Source organism: Macrotis lagotis, chromosome 1, assembly GCF_037893015.1.
Source record: "Macrotis lagotis isolate mMagLag1 chromosome 1, bilby.v1.9.chrom.fasta, whole genome shotgun sequence".
Classification (NCBI taxonomy): Eukaryota; Metazoa; Chordata; class Mammalia; order Peramelemorphia; family Peramelidae; genus Macrotis; species Macrotis lagotis.
This window is the reverse complement of record NC_133658.1, coordinates 844,472,834-844,499,121: the sequence shown is the minus strand read 5'-3', so window position 1 is coordinate 844,499,121 and position 26,288 is coordinate 844,472,834. Positions and strand designations below refer to the sequence as shown.

The 26,288-nt window shown below is 38.4% G+C and overlaps 2 pseudogenes; both read right to left on the bottom strand.

The window, feature by feature from the left end:
- Positions 1–7,916: 7,916 nt before the first annotated feature.
- Positions 7,917–17,194, bottom strand: LOC141508038 (interferon-induced very large GTPase 1-like; annotated as a pseudogene).
- A 304-nt stretch (positions 17,195–17,498) lies between these two features.
- LOC141508030 (transmembrane emp24 domain-containing protein 1 pseudogene) lies at positions 17,499–18,282 on the bottom strand (annotated as a pseudogene).
- Positions 18,283–26,288: the final 8,006 nt, after the last annotated feature.

Genomic DNA, 26,288 nt, shown 5'->3' with positions numbered 1-26,288 from the left:
TATATTTTAAGTGTATTTTTATCCCACACACCCCTCTCCTCGTTTGATATAGTTTATACATGTACAATTGTGTTCAGTATATTTCCATATTAGGCATGTGAAAAAAGAATGAAGGGGAGAAAAAAAAACATGAGAAAGAAAAAAACAGTATTAAAAAAGTGAACATAGTGCACTTTACCATGCATTCAGAATCCATGGTTTCTTCTGTGGATGTGGACAGCAATTTCCTTAATAGATTTCTTAGAATTGTTATTGATCATTGAACTGCTGAGAGAAGTTGCTTCCATCATAGTTGATCATCTCACAATGTTGCTGTTAATGTGTCCAATATTCTCCTGGTTCTGTTCACTTTACTCAGCATCAGTTCAGGCAAGTCTTTCCAAACTCTTCTGAAGTCAAGCTTCTCAAGATTTCTTAGTGAACAAAAGCTCAGATACATTATAGCTTATTCAACCATTCTTCAATTGATGGGCATTATAAGGAGAATTTCATAAAATTTCATGAATCTCTTAGATATCCTTGGCCTTAAAATGTCTTTCTCTTTCCTTATCCTTTTTAATTAGATCTAGTTTTGCTTTTATTTTGTCTGAGATCAGTATTACTACCCCATTGGGTTTTTTTTTCACTTCAGCTGAAATGTAATATATTCTACTCCAGTCTTTTACCTTTACCCTATGTGTATCTCTCTGCTTCAGATGTGTTTCCTATAAACAACATATTGTAAGATTCTGGATTTTTAATGTTGGATTTTTCTGGATTTTTAATACACTGTTATCCACTTCTGTTTTATGGGAGAGTTTATCCCATTCATATTCATAGTTAAGATTACTAATTCTATACTTCTCTTCATCCTGTCTTCCCATTCTTTATACTTTTTTCTCCTTTCCCCTTACTACTCCTCATGAATGTTTTTGCTTCTAATTCTCAATCTGCTCTCCTTTCTAACACCCCTCCTCCTTTTTCTTCTCTCTTTCCCCCTTTACTTTACTTGTTTTTAACTTTTATTTTTACTTTATCTTTAGTTTTATATTCCCTTTCCCTTTTATCAAGCTAACCTTCCCCTTTTTCCTCTCCCCTGCCACTTCCCTCTAGGGTAGGATAAATTTCTTATCTCAAATGGGAATAAAATTATTCCTTCTTTGAATCACATCTTTTGATAGTAATATTCACTTATTGCTCACATCTTCCCTTCTTTCCCTTTACTGTAACAAATCCTTTGTGTCTCATCCTGTGATGCTATTTATCCTCCGATGACTTCTTCCTGTATAACGTTTTTTTAATGTCTTAATTGGTTTAAACCCATCTTGTATCCACACCTTCTTGTCAAAATATGCTCTTTTTTCTGTACTAATAGGAATACAATTTTCAAGGGTTGATTGATTTTTAAGCTTCATCAAATCATAATCACTTCATACCAACACCCTGTGTCCAAGTACCCTCCCCTCAACTATTCCATTAGAAATATAATTCTCAAGACCCATAAGCATCATCAATATACCCTCTTGCCAAGTACCCTTCCTTCTTTAACTGTCCCAACAGGAATATAACCCTAAAGAGTTAAAAGTTTGATCACATCACAGTCAATTTCTATTCACATCCGCTGTCTTTCAACTATCTTAAGAGAAATACAATTCTGAAGAGTTAAAAGTATTGTCTTCCCATGTAGGGATGTAGATAATTTAGTCTTATTGACTAACATTTTTTCCCTTTCCATATGCCTTTTTACACATCTCATGAATCTTGTATTTGAAGATCAAATTTTCTGTTTGGTTCTAGTCTTTTTATCAACTAGGTTTGAAAGTCCTCTGTTTCATTAAAAATCCATCTTTTTTCCAGAAAGAATATGATGAATTTTTCAGGGCAGGTGATTCTTGGTTGTAATCCAAGTTTCTTTACCCTCTAGAATATCATATTCCAGGCCTTCTGATCCAATAGTGTTGAAGCTGATAAATCCTAAATTATCCTTACTGTGGCAGTAATTCTTACTGGTATTTAAATTGTTTCTTTTTGGACATTTGAAGTATTTTCTCCTTTAGTTGAGAATTTTTAAATTTGGACACAATATTCCTTGGAGTTTTTATTTTGGGATCTCTTTCTGGAAGTGATTGATGGGATTCTTTCAAGGACTATTTTTCTTCTTGTTATAGTTATTAGGGAAGTTTTCCATGATAATTTCCTCCAAGATAACGTCCAGGCTCCTTTTTTTTGATCATGGTTTTCAGGAAGAGTGGCAATTCATGAATAATCTTTCCTGAATCTATTTTCCAGGTCAATCATTTCTCCTAAGAGGTACCTGTACATTTTATTCTATTTTTTCACCTTCTAATTTTGTTTAATGAAGTCTTGGTGTCTCATAGTCATTATTTTCCATTTATTCAATTCTAGTTTTAGGGCTTTATTTTCTTCAGTTAGCTTTTGCGTTTCTTTTTTCTGGTTGATTAATTTTCCTTTTAGATGTTTCTTTATCCAACCGGTTAATTTTACTTTTTCATTAGTTATTTCCTTTTTGAATTGATCAATTTTAGTTTTAATAAGTTATATCCCTTCTCCAATTGGCAGTTTTTACTTTTAAAGAAGTTGGATTTCCTTTTTCTATTTAGTCAATTTTACTTTTAAAGTTACTTTTCTTCAATCAATTTTTCATAATTCTTCATGATTCTTATTTCTTTCCCCTATTTTTTCCTCTCTTCTTTGGTTTTTAAAATCCTTTTTGAGCTCTTTCATTATGGTTAGTGCTTTTGTTTTTGTTTTTTGTTTTTGCTCATTTTGATAACTGAACTCTGCTCCTGGGGAAAAGGGGCCATAGTCTCAATCTTTTGCCATAGTCTCAATCTTTTTGTGCTGGAGTAGGTGGTCTTGTTCCAGTTTACCACTTTCCTCTGGTGTTTCAAGTGCTATAGGCATATTGTTTGAGGATAGCCAAACTCAGTGTGGCCTGTTGCACCAGAATTCTTGGGGCTTGAACTTTGCCTTCCAAACTAAGGTTGGGACCTTCACTGCACCTCTGCCTTGCTGAGCCTGGACCTATCAACTTTCTGACCTATGCTGGGCTGTACTACTGTCATGCCTTCATGAGATTGACCTTTTCTGAAGTTCCTCCAAAATATCTTGAGTTGAGAACTTTTCACTGGTTTTTTTTGTGGGTTCTGTCACTTTAGGATCTTTTTAGAGGCTTCATTGAAAGTTGTTTTAGGAAAAGCTCTGGGAATTTTCTAGCTTTGCCACTACCTCACAATAGTGTTGTAAAAAGTTGCAACTATTTGATAAAATAAAAATCTGACATTTGAGCCAGGAAGACCCAAGATTTAATCTTGCTTCTGCTATATACTGGAAATATGACCTTGGATAAACCACTCAATCTCTCATTCCTCCCTAGCAACTCCCTAAAAATAAATTGTAAAGCAGTTCCCAATCATCATTGACAGGGGGTGGGGGGGTTACCTATACCAATAAAGTCTTATGTCTCCTTTTGTAAAAATGGAAATATCTGTAAAAGATTAAAATATATTTCACTGTCTTTGGGCACCAAAAAGAGTAATAAGGGGGCAGCTAGGTGGTGCAGTGGATAGAGCTCCAAACTATGGAGTCAGGGGGACCTGAATTCAAATGTGGCCTCAGACACTTAATAATTACTTATTGTATGATCTTGGGCAAGTCACTTAATCTCATCCCCTTGCAAAAAAAAAAACCTTAAATTTATTAACTAGGACAGTAGATTAAGTGGTGCGAATTCTCCCATTAAATGAAAAAATAAAATGAATTAATTATAAGAAACAAAACCCAGCAATATGTTGCTTATCAGAAATGCCACGTAAAAAAAAAAGTGCTGATTTAAAATTAAAGGGCTAGTATAAAAATGCCATGTAATTACAAAAAAGCAGGAGGGGCCATAAAAATAGTAAAATTCAATTTAGAAAAAAATTGAAAGAGACAGCCCAGGGCTCTATATAAAAGTGAAAGTAAAAAATGAATGAAAGTAACAATACTCAATTTATACTCACCAAACATTTCAGCAGTTAGAATCATAAAAGATTGCCTATTATGTGAAAAGAATAAAAAAAATCAAAATGATGGTTTATTTTAACAGTATTCTATAAGCATGATAAATTAAAGAAAAAATTTATAAAGGAATAAAAAAATACATCTTCTACTTGCTTCTAGAAATGGCTGGTGATCAGTGATGGAAGTGCCTTGCTTTCCACTTTGAAACATGCACATACTAATAGTTGGCTCTAATCTCTCACACTTTGAAAAGGACAGAGATCACTGATTGATTGTGTCAGCAGATCTGGGGTATACTCCAAAAGTACTTGTCACCCTTGATCTGGCTCTTTATCCATTTTTCCCTACTTGGCTGCATGATATTGAGAGAGACAAAACTGTATGAGTAGAACTCTCAGTCCCCCCACCAAATCTCTGATCAATATTTGTCCTATGAATATAGGACTTGGTGCTTTGTCTCTTTGCATTTGTCCTTTCCTATTTTAGGTGGAGATTGGAAATGGCTTTGACTTTGTGACTGAAAAAGGTCAGGCACATTAAACATCAAGTCAGGAAGTTGGATTCCATACCAGAAGATAAAGGGGTGATACGAGGTCCTAAGCGACTTAACTGACCTTGACCAGCAGGAGCAGAGTACTGTATCTTATCCCTTAGTCATACCACATCTGGTAACTTGCTACTATGATTAATATGTAAAAGTCTAGTTAAGTCTTATCCCTTTCTCCCCACATTCCAAGGTGTTTTAGGTGGTATGTGTCCCCAGTTTGGGGGCTAGGTGGAGAGGGGAGAAGAGGAATGTTTGTACTTATGTTTGTTGTTGTTTTTTTTCTATTATCTATAAAGTGAATATCCCTTTGTAAAAGTAATTCTACACTAACTGGAGCACATTAATATGAGGACTTGAGACAACAGATTACAAAAACTCATCTCTGAGCTGGCCATCCAGTAAAATCATGAAAGGTAAATATAATTCATCTAATTCTGGGACAGTAAGTCCAAAATATCATAATTTTATTTTTCATAGCCATTAGTTTTGGGGGTTTATTCCTACAATTTGTTGTCATTCCCTAATTAATGTGCATTTTCTTTTTTGAAGTTCTGTGCTACTACAAAAAATTATTATAATTTGATAATATGTAGAATGCAGTATAATTTTTTGTCCTTGCTTATTTTGTGGTATATGCCTGGCAATAAGATCTCTAGAACAAAAGATATGGTGGAAAATGTTAGATTATTTCTCTCATCATAATTTCAAATTGTTTTCCCAGAATGACTAGAACATTTCAAAACTTTTCCCGCACTATAGTAGTTTTCCTCTTTCCTACAGCACATCTAGCATTGATTTTTCCCATCTTCTATAAACTTTTTCATAAACTTTGTTATAAATTTTGATTTGAGCTTAAATGTAAGGGTTGTTCTGATTAACATTTTAATTATTTTAAGTATAGAATTTTTGTATATTTTTTCAAAATCACCTAGATTTCTATCTTGTACATTACCTGATCCCCCCCCCTCAGAGAATCATCTCTTATAACACAATCACAATTATTTAAAGGAAAAAGCAGAGGAACATTTCAAAATAACCAATGAATACATTGAAAATATCTCAAACCATATATATACCTGTGAACCCCTGCCCACCTCTCCTCAGGATGAGGTAGAGGTATATCATACATACCTTTACTTTGTAGACTTACTATTTTTCAGTATTCATTTGATTGTTTTATGGGCTTTTTCCCATTTACATCATCATAATATAAATCTGTATATAGGTATAAAAGTTTTCAGCATTCAACTGCCCATTAAATCAAGTCTGTATTCATCATGATTATAATTTTATAGCACCTTAATACCATGATTCAATCTGTGAATAAAGGAAACCAAGACAAAAAAAAATTTCAAGCACAATCAGTTCATTAGCCATAGAAAACAATTTGTCAATACAATGGGTCTAAAAACCCCTCAATTGGTACAAATTTACTGAAATGAGTTTACTAGATCTTTTATCATAGAAAGATCAGAATAGAAAACATAATAAATGAGAAATATTAATTCCAAAATGAGGGTCATGATATTGATTCTCATAGAAGCTTACATTTTCTGATTGGATGGAGTATTTTGGCACTTTACATTGTCATCATAGAAACCTATCTTTGATAATAGGGAATTTTTATGAGAAGGGCGGGGAACTTTGACAGATGAGTATTATTCAGGCTGTTTTACATCCTCATGTAATTTATATTTGATTATGGAGTTAATATGATTATAATCTACAGCAAGGCTCTTAAAAGAAATAAACTTAATAGACAAATGCTTTTAATAGAAGTGACAATTTTGATTTACGAAGGACTCAGTAGCTTTCAACCTACACAGAACCTCAAATAACTTCTTTATCTACCATTATTTCTAAAACTAAATTATATGTATAAAGAATGTGATTAAAAATAAATGATTGGGGTGGCTAGGTGGCGCAGTGGATAGAGCACTGGCCCTGGAGTCAGGAGGACCTGAGTTCAAATTTGGCCTCAGACACTTAATAATTAACCTAGCTGTGTAGCCTTGGGCAAGCCACTTAACCCCATTGCCTTGCAAAAAAAAAAAAAAACTAAACAACAAAAAACGAATGATTGATCAATAATAATTAATATTTCACAATAATTCATCATTATATCTATGCATCGTAATTTGTTTACTATTGATTAACTTTTTGTTTCCAGTTCCTTGCTTCCATTAAAAAGTGACATTCCAACTTTTTTTTTAGGTAAGAAATCTTTCTACTTTCTGATTTTCTCTTGGTTTATGCCTCTCAATATAGTCACTGGATCAAGGGTATGCCCATTTTAGTCACTTCATTTGAATATTCTAAAATTGCTTTCCAGAATGATTGTGTGCATATGTAGTCCCACCACCAATACTTTAGTACAATATGCCACACTCAAATACAAAGGAAGACCAGTAAACCATAAATATCAGTCTGTGTAGATGCATATTGACTTATAAAACCATGTTAACATTATCTGTGTTTTGATGTATTTTCATTTACTTTGTAAAACATTTCCCAATTACAATTTAATCCCAGTATCAGACCCCCCTCCAATAAAATGTGATTATTTTTTATCTTCTGTCATCTTTGCCAGGTGGCTGGATATGATATAAGACATCTGGATTAGTTGGATTGTGATTTCTCTTAGTAGTGATTTCAAGAATTTTGTCTTATAGTTGCTGAGTTTACAAGTTTTCTTTTGAATACTGTCCATTTTTAAACTTTCCACACTTAACCATTAGAAAATGGCCCTGTTTCAGTTATGTATTTAATTCTACATGTATTTCATTTTTGTTGGAGATATTTGGTGGCAATTTTCCCCCCATTTGACCCTTCCTCTTCTTATTTTAGTTAGGCTAATTTTTCTTACATAAAATATTTTCAATTTTATAAAATCTGTTTTTCAACATTCCATTTCATTCCTGTGTTTAAAAATTGTACTTCTCATGGATAAGAAAGGTAACTTTTCTAATGTTATATTACTGTAACCATTTATCATTAAGGTTACATATCCATTTTTACTTTCACTCATATTTGGTACTCTAAAACTAATTTTTATGAATCTCCTTTTGATATTTTTCCAAAAATTCTTCAAAACAGGAATTCTTCCATAAATATTTTATACTCCTGCTTATTGAAAATTGTGAGATTAAAGCCAAGTGTTTCTGGTTCTCCATTATCTTGTCTATTCACTAAGTCTAATTTTAATTTTTTTGTAATCAGTGACATAGAATTTTGATGATTACTATAATTATATTAAAAATAAGTCTGGTAGCCCTCTACCTCCAACATTCCTATTTTGAAAATCACCTCTGAGAGAATATGTTTTCAAATGCTCTACATTCAGGCATCTTAATGTCACTGAGAATTATTATTTATTCAGGTCATTCAATACATCTTGATTGTTGATACTGAACCATGCATCAGGTATCTGACCTCTGCCCTCAGATCTGATATTGTAATGAGCTTCTATTTCTGACCTGAAGTGACACACAAACCATTTCCAGTATGACTGGGCAGATGTGTCTGGAGAGATGTTCCATGTGGCATATTCATCACCCTCCTGTCGAAAATTCTTAAATGGGATAAACCTTTCGAAATCAAGAACAAAGTAAGTGTCACTTGCCACAGAGCTGGTAAAGAAATCAATTGCAAATTCATCAGTCTTGTGCCACCTAAAGCCTCTGATAAGCTTAGAACTATGAAAAGGAACACTGTGATCCTCTTGGTGATCTATGACTGTATTTGTACAAATTGTTTTGCAAAAGGGACATTGATTCCAGCACCCACTAAGCTTATCAGACAGCATGGCATGAATCTTAGGTACAACTTCCCCTATAATTGTAAGTTCACAGGCTTCTCCTACCTTTTGGATTCTGGTTTCCAAGTTTTCATTCATGGCTTCCTTGAGGAATTCAGTGTCAGTTATCTCCTGGTGTTCAATGCTTTGACCCTCTTGGGAGGGTCAAATGACACACAAGGTGATTACACAATGTGTCTAGCCACACAGATGCAGAATTGTTTTGTTCCTTAGCCACCAGACTTGACTTCTGAATAGCAGAGAGGATAACATTCTTAAAAAATTCTAAACTGTTATATAAAAATTTCTTCAATTTCTCATTTCCTGTACTTAGACAGTAAGCTTGGATTTCTTTCTCAATATAATTCTTAAAAAATTGTTCTGGTCTATAAATGTATTCCCAATAATTGAAAAGTCTTCCTTAACCAGAGAGATGAGAACATGTTTCTCTAGGATAGATCAGTTTCCATTGAAAGCAGGACAGTTAGCCCTAATCTCCCCAGCAAGATCAAGGCCTATCTTTGTCCAGATAGCTATTGGTAGGGAATCAGTGAGCTTACACCACAGGAAGTCAGCAAATGCTGTGACAGAGGTTGCACCTTGGCAAGAAATCTTAAAACTCGTGAAAAAATCCTCTCTTGTTTTCTAGATATGTGGCAGGATCCTGTGCTCTCTTGAATGCTGTGTGAATGTACTTAAAATTATCTGCTGCTCTATAGCATAAATATAAGGACAAATCCATTTTATATTCATTTGTAAATGTGTACCTTGCCTCTTCAAATGCGGACTCGGTGGTGGTCTCTATCAATTGAAGTATTTCATGGTAATAATTCATATTATAATCCATTCCCATTTTCAACTTAGATTTAATAGTTTTGGAGACCAACAAGATAAAGTTTTGAGAAGTTACCTTTATGGTGGTCCTGTTACTCTCTGCTATGGAGGGTCTGTAAATATGTAATTTCTTCTTCATTGTAACATGTTTGTCATAATCAATGATAAATTCTTTACATCTGGAATAATTCCAAAGTTTGTCTGCTATATTACACTCCTGTTTAAAATGTTCCAGAAAGACATTCTCCAAGTCCACATCAATATTGGGTTCTTCAGCAGGACGGAAATTTGAAGGTACTTCATAGACCCACTTTGTCCAAATTTGACTGAATTTCTCTCTCAACTCCACCTCACTTATTTCTCTACCCATTGACAGAGCCATATTTTTGCTTATTAGCAACAGTTTTGTTCATATTCAAATTTCTTGATCTCCAGTTTATGTTGCCTTTTTCTAGTACTTAGGAAATCATTGGACTTTCTAATGCTTTCTGAAACAAGTGTCTCTTTAAGATCTCTTAATTTGTTCTCAAACTTGCCCTTCCACTGGGTCAGAATTTCATTCTCTTGATCTTCCTCAAAATATCTTTGGAGTTCTTGCTTGATGCCTTCATATTTTTCTACAACCTTAGCCTCAATAGAACTTCTTTGGAGATCCTGAATTTCCCCATTCTGAATCTGATTGGTCAGTTGGTTCTGCAAACTCAACACATGACTTCTTAGATTCCAAGTCCAGTTGCTATATATTGTATCAAGCTTGATCACAGCCATAACTTCCCTGGTATTCCTAAAGCTGAAGATAAAGTTTTCATTTACCAAGGCTTTCCACAAATCATTAATCCAGACTTTCAGTTCAGACATCCTCAGGATGCTGCCTTTGGATTCTTTTTTGGAAGTTAAGAGAATTCTTCTTTTTAGTTCCTGGATATTGTGGCTATAACTGGGATTGGGAGGGGCCATTGGGGGATTCCCCTTCCCATAGATAAACAAAGTAATGTACATGAGTGTTTACATCGAACCGAATGACATCATTGAAGCAACTAATATTTGAGTACTGTTCCTGACCTGCAGCTGTGACTGCCATTTCATCCAATCTCTGCTGCAATCTTCTTCTTCCATGTTTTGATCTTTGGCAGTGATTTCCCCCACATTCTGATGCACAAAGAGCTTAGGGAAATGTTCACTTGTTTCACTCTCAGAAAGGACTGCACAGCAATTTGCAAAATATCTTGCATTTCTGAAAGATTCTCTCCAAATATATTGATTAAGGTCAGATTTGCAAGTCCAATAACAAAAGTTCCCAGCTCATTATCTCAATTCTGTGATTTGTTGGTAAGTTCTGGAGCCCAGAGTCCTTCCATGTCAACCAAAAGGACAAAGGCAAACCCCAACTCTTCCTAAAGTGTCTCCTCCACCTTTAGCAACTGCATGTAAGCTCCTCAAGTGCATTGCCCTGCACTGACATTAAACTGAAGGTCAAACATAGCATTCAGCAGGTTCGATTTCCCTGTGCTTTGGAGGCCAAGAACACAGAATGAAGAGCTTTTGTCTCCAATTTTTACAATTAATCTGTCAAAAACAACTGCTATCCACTTCAGGGCTACATAGGAAGCAACCCCATCCATCAACTCAAGAGGGTATCCAGAAACTATCAGGTCAGCAGTAATTTGAGGAAGGGAGAGGAACACAGTGTCCCTTTGTAATGAAAATTCCTCCAAAGCTTCATAGACCTGGCTGACCTCTCTCAGCAGATGTTCAATACCCAATGAGCAATCCCTGATCTCCTTGGACACAGCTTCCAGTTCCATTTGTTGGCCACTCTTTGATCCTTTTTGGTCTTCTTCCATTACCACAGAGCACAACTGTTTGTACCTCTTAGAGAATTTTTCCAGGTGATCTCTAGTTAGGTTGTCCATAAATGTACTCAGCCACCATAGGAAGTACAGTTCAGTGCTATTGTCTTTCTCTGAGTGGAACTGGAGAATTTCAAGCACAGATCGCATCAAGTCATTGAAAGGAAATGCCCTTTTTAGCTGAGTTTCCCTTATAAATTGCTTCTCTTTCTCAATCTCACTTTTATGCTGTTCAAAACTGCAGTTCCCCTTCTCTTGCAAGTGATAAAGCTCCTTATCTTTCTTACACCATTTGTGCCAAAGTTCTCCTTGAAGGAGTAGTAAATTCTCTTTCATTTCAGACAATTTCATCTCTTTCACAAGAGCAATCAAAGCCTGTGCCTTTCCCTTAGCTTCCTGACATTCCTTCCTATCCACATCTACAAGAAAGCCATGCTGATGAGCAATTTCAGCACAGTCTTCCAGACTGAGATAGGGACCTGAAAACTTCAGCAAGCGATTTATGACACTTGTGAGTTTATCCATTAATTCAGCCTCATTTCTATTCCTAATCCCAATCTTCACTTTCTGACCAAATTCTTTTTCTATAGTCATGTCTCTGTCAACAATTAAACAAATCAAAGGTTTGGTTGACTTCCACAGGTCCCGGAACATTTTGGTGGTCCACTCATTTGTATCAGAAGCAGACACAAGGACAACTATGATTGAAGCAATAGCCTGCAGAAATATGAGCTGTGTCTCATAATCTTTGGCATCTCTATGGAGATTGGTAAAGGCAACACCCCTTTCTAATCTGTCCTCATCTCTCCCCACCAGGATAGAGCCAGGAGATTTCTATCATACCTCCCATTAGGAGGCAGGATTTACTACCTTGGCAGTGATAGTGGAAAAAAGCATCATGTTTGTGCTTACTCAGCAGAGAGTTCAAGATCTAAGATTTGGAAAAAGAAACAGAATTCACAGTTCTTATAAAGGACACAATGGGAATGGGTACCTGGGAGATGAGTTGGTTATTAAAATTAATGACTGAATCTTCTCCCTCTGATTTCTCCACTTGTCTCCAGCTTCTCTTGATTTGGCTGAGAGACCAGCAGGCGAATTCTATGATTGAAGTACAAGGATTTGGTACCACAAAGAGGAGAGAAAATTGACAAATGGAAAGTTTGTTTGAAATGTACTGTGTAATGAAATCATCTGCACAATGAAAAATCATCATCTGGGTGTCCATTGAGTGAATGTGACGCTGGCCTGTGGACAAGAGGAGAGAGGGTGTATCATTACCATGAAACAACCCATCATAAGGATCTGAAGTATCATCCTCAAGATCTGTCAAAGTCAGTGTGTCTCCATCATCTTTACAGACCAAGTATCTCAGTCGATAATCCAGCATCAACAGTTTCTGGAGGAAATAAAATGGCAATTGTTTCTCTTAATCTGGCTGACTGTCATGAACAGAGGCCTCGTAAATTAGATAGAAATCTGCTCGACCCATCTTTCTTGGATAGAAATGATCTAGATCAAGCCTCTTGGCTAAATCTAGAAAGTTGGAATTATTTATTACTTCATGCTCTTTAATGGTGCATGTTTCTGGTTCACATGGCATTTTCTTTCTCAGAGAGAATTTTTCCAGTTCTTTTTTCACTTGATCCATCTGTATAGGGTTCACTGTAGCCTTGTAATCTCCAATGATGAGGAAATTCGGGTCTTTCTCCAGAGTTTTCCAATCATGAGCAGCACTGGGTTTCAAGAGGACATGAAGCACTTCTTTGGACAATGACTGCCCCATGTGAGATTGCATAGGGTTCAAACATTGCTTCTTTTCTTCCACAGATACAGCAGTAGTTCCAGAAGTTACTGTGAGCCCTCTGAAGAGTAGGAATGCTTGAGCACTGTAGCCACATTCTTTATTGAGGTCCTGGCATTTTTCATGGGCTTATTTCATTTCACATAACAGGAAATTTAATTCTTCACATCCTAGGAGACAGTGAAAGTTTTGATTTTCCTCCTTGTATCCTACAGCAGCTGCAATGGAAAGTATCAAGAGATGTGTGCCTGTGTTTTCTGCTTGTTTCAAGGCCTTCAAATAGAAACTGAGAGATGAACTGATCTTATAAGTAGTCTTCCTTTGAATTTCTTCCAGCTTTGTGAAGAACTCTTACTGCTTTATTTCAAGAAACTCATTCTTTGCCTTTTCTAAGAGCTGAATGAAATCAGCAAACTCTGTGACACAGATATCTTCTTGCTCCTTCACCAAATGGAAAACCCACTGCATAATTAAGTGACTCTTCGGGAAGTCTTTCACTTGATAGACATGAGGATACAGAAGGCTAGACAACTGGGATTTAATAAATTTGGTGTCATGAACTGGGAAGTCCTTATAAAAATCCAAAATATCAACCAAGAACTGCTACAGAGAAGAGTCTTTGAGACAGATATTAATCCAGTTATTATAGTTCCTGGTTTTCTCACTCAGGGTTTTGCATAAAGGCAATCAGTTTCTGCAGTTTCTCCTCAGGTTCAGTGATTTTCCAGAATTTCACTTCTCCTACAAAATACTTAGCTTCCTCCACTGTACTCAGTATCTCCTCTCCATCCTGGGTCCTTGCACATCAGTCAGTCAGGACTGTATACATGTCTATGAGACAGTGAATCACTCGAAGAGGATCCTGAAAATCTTGTCTATGGTTAGAATTATGTCCCAGACAGGCACTATCTGATAACCTCTGTCAATGACACACCAGATGTGGTTATTGAGCACAAGACCAGCTTTCCACTGTGGGAGAGAATTCACTTCTGGAGGGCCTCCTGTTTGGGATACAGACATTTGGAATCTTGCCTGCAAATTAGTAGAACTTATATTATGAGGAGCCTTTTGAGACTGGGAGTGTGACACATTTCTTGTGGCTGCAGTTGTCACCCCAAAACCACTGTAGCTGTCTCCAATGTTCACATCGAGGGCCTCTGAGGCTTGTTGCTTCACATCCTGCAGCAACTATGACTTGAAGCCCTCAGCTACAGCTTTCCACCAGAATATGCCTCCCAAGTGCAGTGGACCCTGATTCACATGAGGTCCAAACTTTTGGAAAAATGCCTCACATCTGCTTCAGAAGTTTCTGAATTTCTTCATGATTGGAGTTGCTCAAAAGTTCTTCTAGCTGCTTTAACTCCTGCAAAGCTGACCTGGAAAGATGGAGCTGATACCATGCAAAGTGGCAGGAGGCCAGTGGGATATAGCTAAACTTGGTGGTACAGCTGTAAGTGTGCTCAGAGTGTGACTTATGGATCTTCCAAAAGTCAGAAGAACTCATATAATTTGGTGCTAGCTTCCAGGTTAAATCCCCAGCCTCCACCCTTGGCCAAGAAGCTAACACTGAAACCCAATTTTTCCATACTTTGGGTAAACATGAACTCTTCATGAGATGACAAAAACTCCTTTGTTTCCATCCTTGTTACCTGTGCTGGGCTCAATAGATAGAAGTCCTCTGGGAGACCGAGAAGTTCTCTCTTCTCCAAAAGATCCCCAGGGTGATTGGTTTGGAAAATCCCCTGTAGGGCTAGGTCACTTGACACTTTTCTGAGGTGCTCCCTGTCAGGAAGATCTCCCCTATGGGAGGGTGTGCCTTCCATGAGACTGAGGTGTCTCGTCATATTTTCTATGACCTCTGTTAAGGGTTTCTTAGAGATTGGTCAATACTTGGGTGATATCTCCATGGCCTGCCTCAGCTCCTCTTCTTTATTCCTCACAATCTCCTCTTGGTGGCTTTTACCTGCTGCCTGCATCTCCTTCAGTTCCTTCAAGAATGATTGTGCCTTGTCTTTTCTCTCCTATGCCTCATCTATAAAAGTTCCTTCTACCTGCTCTATTAAATGAGAAGGTACAGATGACTATTATCATCTTTCCATACAGGAATACATGCAGTTCATCATCATTAAGTCCTTCATAACCTACCCTTCTCCTCCACTCTTTATGCTTCACCTGAGTCCTGTACTTGAAGGTCAAACTTTCTGTTCAGCTCTGGTCATTTCAACAGGAACATTTGAAATTCTCCTATTTCATTGAAAGTTCATCTTTTCCCCTGGAAAAGGATGTTCAGTTTTGCTGAGTAGTTGATACTTAGTTGCATTACAAGCTCTTTAGCCTTCTGGAATATTATATTAAAAGCCCTTAATGTAGTTGCTGCTAAGTCCTGTGTGAACCTGACTGCAGTTCCACAATATTTGAATTGTGTCCTTCTGGCTGCTTGTAATATTTTCTCTTTGACTTGGAAATTCTGGAACTTGGCTATAATATTCCTGGGGGTTGGTGTTTGGGGATCTCTTTCTGGGGAAGATCTGTGGATTCTTTCAATTTCTATTTTGCCCTCTGCTTCTAGTATATCAGGACAATTTTCCCATAGAAATTCTCTAAAAATGAAGTCAAGGCTCTTTTCCTGATCATGACTTTCAGGTAATCCAATAATTTTTAAATTATCTTTCCTAAATCTGTTTTCCAGATCAGTTGTTTTTTCAATGAGATATTTCACATTTTCTTCTAATTTTTTATTCTTTTGGTGTTGAATTATAGTGTCTTGATTTCTCATAAAATCACCAGCTTCCTTTAGCTTCATTCCACATCTGAAGGATTTGTTTTCCTCAAAGAGCTTTCTTATCTTCTTTTCCATCTGGACAATTCTGCTTTTTAAAGCATTCTTCTCCTCAATAACTTTTTTTAATTGTTTTATCCATTTGACCTAAGCTAGTTTTTAACATATTATTTTCTTCAGCATTTTTTGGATCTTTTTGACTAAACTACTGACTTCATTTTCATGTTTTTTTTCTGCTTCTCTCTCATTTCTTTTCCCAATTTTTCTTCTATCTCCCTTACTTGATTTTCAAAATCTTTTTTGAGCTCTATCATAGCCTGAGCCCAACTTCTCTAATTCTTGGAGTCTTTAGATGCAGAAACTTGGACTTTCTCATCTGATTGTGTGGTTTTGTCTTCCATGGGACCAAAGTAATTGTCTATAGTCAGGTTCCTTTTTTTTCTGTTTACTCATTTCCCCAGCCTGTGCCTGGTTTGGGGGTGCTTCCTGAGCTTTTGAGTATTATTGGGACATTCCCCGACAAGGACCTCAGTGTGTGAGGCTCTGACTGCTCTCCTGGTCTGTGAATGACCATAGCTCACCCCTCTGCCCCAGAGACTGTTGGGGGGGGGGCACCTAGACTGTGACCAGGGTCTGAATATAGTCAAAGCCCCAGAGTCCTGTTCCAAGGACAGAGGACAGACCTCAGCAGTCTCCCTCCACTCCCTTACCTTCCCTGAGCTGAGCACTCAGGGTGTGTAGCTGCCTGGAGGCTCTTTCTGGGTGGCTTCACCAGCCTGCTTCTGTTTCCTGGGATCTGGGCTGCACTGAGTTCCTGGACTGCACTGAGTGCTGTGGCTGTGCTGAGGCCTGGACTTCACACTCGCCCTGGCAGAGGTCTTCCTGCTGATCTTCCAAGTTGTGCTTGGTGCTCCCTGAGGTGCAGGTCAGGAAACTGCTTCTGCTGGTGGGAGCCATCACTGTTCCTGGGAGACTGAAGTTCCTTCCTCCAAGGGTCTTTTGGTTTGAAGATAACTTCCATGAACACAGATCTCTCTGTATGTGGATCAGTCCTCTGGTTGGGGGTGCAGCCAGACTGGTGATGTTGGCCTTTTTAACAGGCCATGAGCCAGAGCTTCCCCCACCCCATCCTGCAGCCCCTACTGCAAACAGGACCAGAATCCATCCTGTTTCCAATAACTTGATATTCCTGGGCAAACAATGTCAGAATCCGAGTTTCATCAAAAGCTCTTGGTGGGGCTGGTGCCCCACTAATTGTGTCTGAGCAGCTGTTATTTGAAGGAATGAAATAAAAGAGAAAGGTCATATGACCATTCTGGGAGGGGACTCAGCCTGGAGTCTAGAGAATGAGACCTGAAAACACCTAGGCTAGCAAGAACACATGGATGGGGTAAGATGGGGAGGGGAGGTTGTCCCCCAATGGATAAGACTTACCTGGAGGGAGGGGATAAACTTTATTCTATTGGCAGTTTTGGAACAATAGATTTCACCCCAACTCTCTTGCTTTCTTCAGGAGTGGAGCCAAAAGTCTGCACCTCTGATATGACTCATCCCCTCTAGGACCATACGTCTCAAACTGCATCCCCACACCATCCCAATGCTTCTATGCTCTGGCTTCTGATTCTGTTCCAACTTAGGTTTGAAATATCCTAAACTCCAGAGGATAGAAGGGACTCCTAAGAAGCCTTGGATTTAAGTACCTGATCCCATCTTTCTACACAGAAAAAATAATTCCTTTGTCCTCAACAAAGGGAGGGGCCAGCACTCCAGGCTTCTCCTAACTCCTTGATCAGTTTTAAACTGCTTCTCCAAGGAAATTCCTTTATTTTTAAACTCAGAGCTATGAATAACCCTAAGCAGGAGAGTCTCCCTCAATCTCCCTGCCCTCATTCCCTCCCAAAGCGACCCCTCTTCAGGGCTGGCTGGTCCAGGAAAAGGCCTTTGGGCATGCACACTTAGGGCAGAGCCACTAATAGGCAGGCCCACATCATAGCAGACCAGAAGTTGCCCCTCTCCAAGTTGCTCTCCTGCCTCAGAAGCCCTTCACAGAGTCAGTACCTGGATACTTCACTTCAGCCTGTCCTAAATCTTAATGTCAAACAGTTCTTCAGGTTCCACCATAGCAGTCCAGTCATCATCACCATCACTATCTTCCTCATCTAGTATACTGTCTAATATGAGCTCAAAGAGCACTAGATTCTCCAAATTGTGCTGAAGGAATTGTCAAAACACAGCTTGTAGTCTTCCAAGTCTGTGGGCTCCCCCGTGTGTACCCCATCACATTTGTGGTACTCACTAACCATCAGCCCACCCTGAGGGCTCCTCGGAGAGAAGTCCATATCTAGCCCCACACCTCCAATGACCTAATACTCAACCTCCAGGATGGCATTGGCTGATGTGGGCTGGTAGAAGCATTGCCCATGCCTAGCAGGCAGCAAAAATGTGAACTTACCATCCTGAGGTAGGGAGAGCCCAGGAGCCAGGCCTAGCTGCAGTCCCTGCTACCAGTGGCAACAGCCATCCAGTCATGACCGGGGCCAGAACCACCCTTGCCACCATCATCTGGGTCATCTGGCCCAAACTCAGTCTTTTTAAAACTGCCCTCATTATTCTAGACCCATCTGTCTTCTGATCTCACATTGTTTTCTGTTGAAGATACCACCACTCTGCCAGTGACCCAAGTTCACAAGCTCAGTGTCATCCTCACCTCTTCACAGTCACTCACTCCTTGTACCCACTCAACTTGCATAATATAGTGGATTCTTCCTCCTAGATGTGAGGAATATGGAGGTGTTTGGGTCCCATGAGAAAGTGAAGGGAAATTGTTAGTTTACATTACAAAGACTGGGGTCTGCCTGTATTGGTGCCTATGGGCAGATATGTGAGTTCAGACAAAAGACTTAGCTTCAACTTGATCCAAAACTGAGATTAGGCCAGGCCTGCCCCACCTAGTTCTGAGTTAAATTAGGGTCTACATCCTTCTCCTTTGAACATGCTGAAGGAGGTAACTGTTCTTGATCTTTAGTATAATAAGCTGGGAGGGGAAAATCCATGGGGACAAATGTATCAATTATATTTGGGACACCAGCCAATGATTGGCATGAAGGGGCAGGAACAAAGCCCTTCATAGTGCATATAAGATCTAACATTTCAGGATTTCGGGGCTCTTCCCCATTGAGAGAGGTGGCCTGTCCTTGCAAAGATGTCTTAATAAAAGATCATTTTAATCACTCTAGACTAAACATTCATGAGCCATTTATAACACCAGTTTCTCTCAGATAAGTCCCCTTCTCCCCCTTGTACATCTACTGTCCTAGTTCATCACCCATTGTCTGGTCTATTTGAGTAGCATCCAAATTGTTCTCATGGATTCATCTCTTCCCCTTCCTATCAAAGTGATTATTTTGAGGGCTAAGGCCTTCCAGGTCACCTAATTTTGTCATCTTTTCATTTAAAGTCTCCAGACTGACTGGTAAATGGGAACTGAAAGGTCTGTTGAAAGCACAATAAAGGCTAGAATAAGATATTGTTCAGAATCTCCTTACTATTCTTGACTCCTCTCTGTCACTTAGCAGATATATATATATATAGATAGATAGATAGATAGATAGATAGATAGATAGATAGATAGATACACACACACACACACAATGACTAGATCTAGTGGATTTTTTTCTTTTTATGCTGGATTATAATTTTATATTGAAACATGATTGGTTCCAACACACAGCATGGAACTTTGAACCACAAAAAATATATATTCATAACAAGGAGATTTTTTAAAAATCATTTTTCACCCTAATCCCAATTTGTCGTAATGCAAAATAAGTTATGCAAGATCCAAGAGGAAGTTCTGTTTTCTTTTTTTTAACAGGCAAATCTAAATTGGTAACTCTTTACAACCAGAAGTAATTCCATTGATCTAATTCTTATAAATCTTTTAAGCATATCATTTAGTAATCCTCTGGAATATAGACATATATACAACACAACTAGAAGGACCATTTTTACTCTAGCCCACTTTGCAAGGAAACCGGATTTGGTAGTGTGCTTCTCCCTAGGGCCTCATAGGTACAAATCCAGTGTCTCTGCAAAAGGCATAGTAGGAAATGGGAATAAGCCATTGCCCAGCATATTGGGGATGGGAGTGGGGGTGTCAGGGAAGGAAGTAGCCAGGATCACTAACAACAGCACAAACCAACATGTCAGAGAAGCTTCAACAAGAGAATGTATTGGGGCAGTTAGGTGGCACAGTGAATAGAGCACCAGCCCTGGAATCAGGACTTGAATTCACATCTGGCCTTAATAATTATGTAGCAAGTGACTTAACCCCATTGCCTTGCAGAGAGAGAGAGAGAGAGAGAGAGAGAGAGAGAGAGAGAGAGAGAGAGAGAGAGAGAGAGATTGAGCTCTTAGTTGGAAATTGCAAAAAAAGAGCAGGAAAAAAGGAGAGAGCTGGTCAGGACCTGCCTTGAGATTCCAGGAGATGGAGGCAGAAGACAGTGATTACAGCAGAATGTGGGGCTCATTCTCAGCAATGGCATCCATGATTATAGAACCCTGAAAGCAGCATCTGGACTACAGAGGGAAAGGGAACAAATGGCCTGTTCACCCTATGGAGGATACAAGCAAGAACAGAGCTTGATGCTGGTAGAAAATCACAAACCAGAAACTGAGGTTGTAGATATAAGAAAACAGAAGAGAGATCTGAATACTATGGAGAAATACTATGAGGTAAGAGAATCCCAAGAGTTGAGCCCAAAAGAAGAGAAGAGCACCATAAAAAGTGGTGAAGAAAAAAAAAGAGCTCTGGGTCTCAAAGCAGGAAGTCTTGAGTTCAAATATGATATCAGACACTATCTATGTGACCCTGGGCAAGTCATACCCTTTCAGTCTTTTCCAACTCTTTATGACCTCCTCTGAAGTTTTCTTGGCAAAGACACTGGAGTGGTTTGCCATTTCCTTCTCTAGCTCATTTTGCATGGGAAGAACTAATACAAACATGGTTAAGAGATTTGCCTAGATAAAGTTTTGTTCTATTTTGTCATGTTTATGAGATAAAAGAAACGAGAATGAAAACATGGGGTAAGCAGTGTGCAGGAACTTTTTCTACCTAACGGTCAATCAAATACATACACAAAGTTTGTTTTACAAATTATACAAAAGTTCAATAGGAACATAATCAAGGAAAGGGATAAGGAGGAAGAGGGGAAATGGGTAAGGGGTCTCAAGTGCATGGAATTTAGAGGACTATATACTCAGACAGTTTTTTTTTTTTGCAAGGCAATGGGGTTAAGTGATTTGCTCAAGGCCACACAACTAGGTAATTATTAAGTGTCTGGGATCTGAATTGAACTCAGGTACTCCTGACTCCAGGGCAAGTGCTCTATCCACTGCACCACCTAACTGCCCCATCTTGACTATTACTGGTATAAATTCTCTAAACCACACAAATCTTTCCCTAAGCATCCTTCCCTAAGCCCTCCCCAATCCCTCACAGTTCACCCTTCCTTGTTTATCTTTTCCTTTAAAAAGCTTTACCCTATTCCATTTCCTGGCTAGTTCTTTCCTAGAACTCAAGACCTCTTAGAAAAGCTACCTTCACTCAAGTGTAAATAAACTTATCTGTCCCCCATAACTGGGTCAATGAGTCTGTGAATTCTTCACTTTGTTCAAATGGAAACTAAGCTTCATCAGAAGACCCACTTTGACTGGAGAAGATAACAAAACCTTCCTGGGAGTGACTGAACAACAGTCTAGCTTCATGAATGATGTCTAATCCTCAAATTTGAATTTCATTCTAACCCTTTTGCCCAAAGGGGAAGAAGAATAAGGAATACAGCAGAGAAAATCTCCAAGAAACAGAGTTGAAGATTCCTTTCTTCTCCCTCTTTTTCACTGATAGGGAGAAATAAGGAAAATGTGGATTTCTCATTCTTCTACACATAGTTTTATATTATTCCCCTTTTAAATTCTGTGCAGCTAAATATTACTTAGAATAATGGAACAAGTGATAGATAGATAGAAAGCAAAGGCAATCCTCTGACTTCAAAATCTAATTTTCTTTCCACTATTCTTGGCTGCTTCAAAGAATAGATCTGCTCACAAGGCTTACAATACTGAAGAAGATCAAAGTTTCTAGAAAGTTCTGAAGACACTGGAGTCAGACATTTTAGAGGACTAGAAAACTCGGAGGCTGTGGATTTATCATTCAAATTAATAAGGAGTTTCAGCAGGTTCAGGAATCCTAGGGCACTCAGGTTATTTGAAGGCAAAGTTCAGCTCATGAGAGGGATTCTTGTTCAGGTATGCATTGAACAAGGTAATCTCAATGGTTCCTGAGAGATCTGAGATTTTATGGGGATTCAAGAGGCTCAAAAGATAAGAGATCTAAGGATGCTCAAAATATTAAGAGATCCACTGAGTCTCAGAGGAATTTCTCTAATTCTTAGTAATTAGGATTGTCCTTCATTGCTAGTCTATACTCCAGATCTTCTTTGTCAAGCCTCAACTCTTCATTAGGAATTCTTACTTCAGTCCTGGAATTTATATATTTTGGGATACTGTCTCTGTCTCTATCTCCCCCTCTTCTCTCTCTCTTTCTCCATCTCTCTCTCTGTCTCTCTCTCTCTCTCTCTCTCTCTCTCTCTCTCTCTCTCTCTCTCTCTCTCTCTCTCTTCCTCTACTCTCTTCTCTCACAACCTGCACTGAACGAGGACACTCAGGACAATCAAGTCTCATTCCTTTTCAGGTTGTGCTTTGACTTTCTTCTCCCATATCCCTCATGCTGAGGACCTTTGACTATCCCCACCCTATTCAGCTTCCCTCTATCCTTAGCATGTTAGAATGTAAACCTCAGGCAGGCCGGGACTCTCTTTCTTTGTTTTTGTAATTACCTGGCACTTCATTCATGTTTGCTAACAAACAACCTGTTTTGGAGGTTTTTTGTTGTTTTTGATTTGACTATTTGACAGCTTGTACTTCTTCCCTTGGGTTGCTATCATTTGACTGTTTTAATAGCCTTCAAATTTGGTCCCCATAGCTTCCCATTCCTAGCTATCCTTTCATAACAGCCAAAATGATTTTTTCAATGTCTAAATCAAGGCATGTCACATCCTATTCAATAAATTCCAGTATCTTTTTGCTACACTCATAGTGTAGCAAATAGTGTCCTTTCTCACATTTAAAACTCTTTACAATGGGGGCAGCTAGGTGGCATAGTGGATAAAGCACCGGCCTTGGAGCCAGGAGTACCTGGGTTCAAATCTAGTTTCAGACACTTAATAATTACCTAGCTGTGTGGCCTTGGGCAAGCCACTTAACCCCATTTGCCTTGCAAAAAAACCTAAACAAAAAAAAAAACTCTTTACAACATAACTCTTTCCTATTTGTTTTAGAAGAAATATTTTAAAATATTTTCCCTGAAATCTTTTCCTTATTCCTAGAAAAAGTAGGTGATAGGTGAAGGGGGGAAAAAACCCTTTCTTTAAAAGAATGATAAAAGGACAGTCTTCTTGGTTTATCCCCTGAAGTGATCAGTCCACCCTAATGGTGGACTGGAAGCACTCTCACTGCCTCCTATTGAATTTGGATTCTAGATATAGAGCTTTTGAAGGAACTCCATCGATTCTGTGTTAGAAGAAGAAATGACAAACTTCTTCAATATCTTTGCCAAGAAAACTCCAAATGAGATCATTAAAACTCACCACAACAGAACAACAAGAAGAACATTAAGGTGAAGGAACTTTTTAAACCTTTATAGAAAACAGTTCAGAGGAGAAGTACTGGCCTGTTCTTGCTAACCTCCTATTGGCCTCATGTAATCCGACCATTTGAGAGAAAAGCCAGATCTCTCAAGTATTTTGAGGAGATTTGTGCATATATGGTCATGTCTGTGTTTGTTGGACACTTCAACACCTTGTGTATTGTATATGGTAACCCTCCTATTACATCAATAATAGCATTCTCTTAACCATCCACTCACTGATCTGGGACTAAGTAAATTTCAATCAGCACTAGAATCCAAGTGTTCCTCAAGGGATATCTAATATCAAGAGAGAATGTGCCTATCCCAATGAGCCTGGAAGATAGAAAGCTTCTTTTATCCTTTTCTTAAGTTTGGGTAGCTAAACCTGTGAGAAGAAATTTAATTGATCCTAGCCAATATGAGAAAATGCACAAACACTCTCAACTGGTAAAAATGATAAATTTAATATTTTTAAAAAATGTTTTATAGTTGGTTTTAGGGTTTAGATGTGTGTTTAAATGAACAATAGTCTTATCTTAAAATCTTCTCCACAATAAAGGAAACCAAGAGATCACAAAGAATTCTCCTAAAAGTGTTTGGCCTCTTATTCAAAAGGGCCAATCTTTCTGTTTATTTTGTAGTGTTTGACCCAATGGATGCTCCCATCTGAATAATGGATATCAAAAGAAATGGATCCTCAGATGGGACTCAAGGTTAGAGATCTATCTAAATGGCTAGGTTCTCTATTATATGTAGTGGGAAAAGAATTCAGTTCCTATTGTCAGCGAGATTTGAGAAAAACATTATGAGGTCAGTCCTGAGCATTGAACTTGGGAAAAGTCAGGTCCTGAGGAATACAAATGGGAAAAGGTGGTAGAGGTGTACCAACAGCTACCAAAGCTGTTCAGGTTTTGGCATATTGTTCTTTGACAATAGTTCCAGGAACAATGATCTTAAATGAAATGTAGTTATTCTTTAGGGAGCTAGAAGTTATTTATCTAGGGCAGGGCATTTATCAGCCTTCTACTTGGGACTTCCAAGCTAAAGCTACAACTGCAAAGTTCCCTGTCAAGGATGAGGGAAATTCAGACCTTGCATGTGGAATTGGATCATTCTCTGTGACAAGGACAATTCCCAGAGATCAGGGTCCCCATGGTGTATGTGATGACACATCCAATGACCATGAAGTCCAATAGCTTTAAGGTGATGCAAAGCTTGCCCTACCTCACTATGTAGTTTGTTATGGCATTAACCATTTTCCAATCCCCCTGAGAAGAATGGACTGTGAAGGAAAGAGTAACAAGAAGAATTATGGAAAGATAACAAAGAAAAGATCAGGAAATAATATTAGGAGCAGGTCTTACATGGGAGGAATGTATCCAGGAATCCTCCTTCCCCAACCTTGATTGTAATCAGGGTAATAAGTAGTATTTGGAATGGGCCTTCCCAAGCTGGCTAACGTCTGTTGCTCCACTGCGAATTCTTGATATAGGCCTTATTTAAGGATGAATATCATGTATCAAAAGGTCCAAAGACCCAGTCTGCACTTCAACTCCCATTTCATGAAGTTTTCTCAGTCTCTTTTGTAATTCTGAATATAAGAAGTATTGATGTAATAGGAGAGTTACCTCCTCCTTATAATTAAACACATAGCAGGCAGCAAGAGCTCACTTTTATATGAGAGAAAAGAAATTTGGACCTCCACTCTATTCTAATAAGTATCAATAAACCTGATATTGTAAGATCATCTGCATATTCATAGGAAGCTACCTAGAGATCCTTCACCCTTGTTTTTTCTTGTCTTTGTGACAAAGTCTAAGGTGGCAGAAGTGACTCAACCTCATGGAAAGTCCTCCAATTTATTTTTGTACCTCCAGACCATTCTCTCTTGTCCAACATATGATCATCTTATGACCACTTAGCCAGTCTGTATTGTTTGTACCATCTTCTCTTGCCTAATCAAAGAAGCAGCCCATCTATCTTATGATCATTTAGTCAGCAAAGACCTTTCCTGTCTCACCCAACTCATGAACCTGCTGACAATATTATTTGCTTATTCAAGCCTGTGCATCATATGGCAACCAGTGGAATTATTCTGGATTTGAGAAAACCATTCTTGAATGTCTAGATACCAACCCCTTTAAATGAAGGGCCCAAGAAAGAGAGGGCATCTCAGATTGTGAAGAAGGTCTGAAGTCCACATCATTAGATGGTACCATGGACCCTTTAATAGAGTGACACTGGATCCAAGCTCTGCCTCAGTCTCTTAGTCAGTAGGTGGGACAATTTTAAACCCCACATATGGGGGGGGGTGGCCAAAAAGCATTTCAAAAGAAGAGATAGCCTATTAAAAAAGATAGAACAAAAGAGAAGTACATGAGGTCATTTAAGATCCATTTCAGGAAATAATTTACCAATCAGAGTCCTAAAGTTTTTGGTTCATAAGTTCAACCAGATGTGGAAGTGATAAGAATTATGAAACCCAGGAGTCACCCTGAGATGAGAATAAATTTGGGAGAGGACCATATCAATGAAATTAGACTGTTTATCTGAGTCAAAACAAGAAGGAAGCTAAAGCAGAACACAGATTTGTTAAGAATAATTTTACCAACAAAACTCACAGTGCCTTAGAAGCAGCACAGTCTTCAACCCAGCAAGGAAGCTGATCAGAGATAATACAGAGACCCTATAGTGGCCAGACTTTGAGATTGGATGGCAAAGAGGCTGTTTATGTGGACATAAACCTCAACAGCACTCATGTATCCAAGGCCATGCCTCATAAAAGAGGAACTATCAGTATATAAAATATAGCCAGTGTTTATAGGGCTGAGGGGGTGTCAGAAAGGTCCCTGTGGGGCCTCTTAGACCCATCTACCACAGAGGTACAATCTTGGAGAGATTCCCCTGAGGTAGATATGTCTGGGAGTAG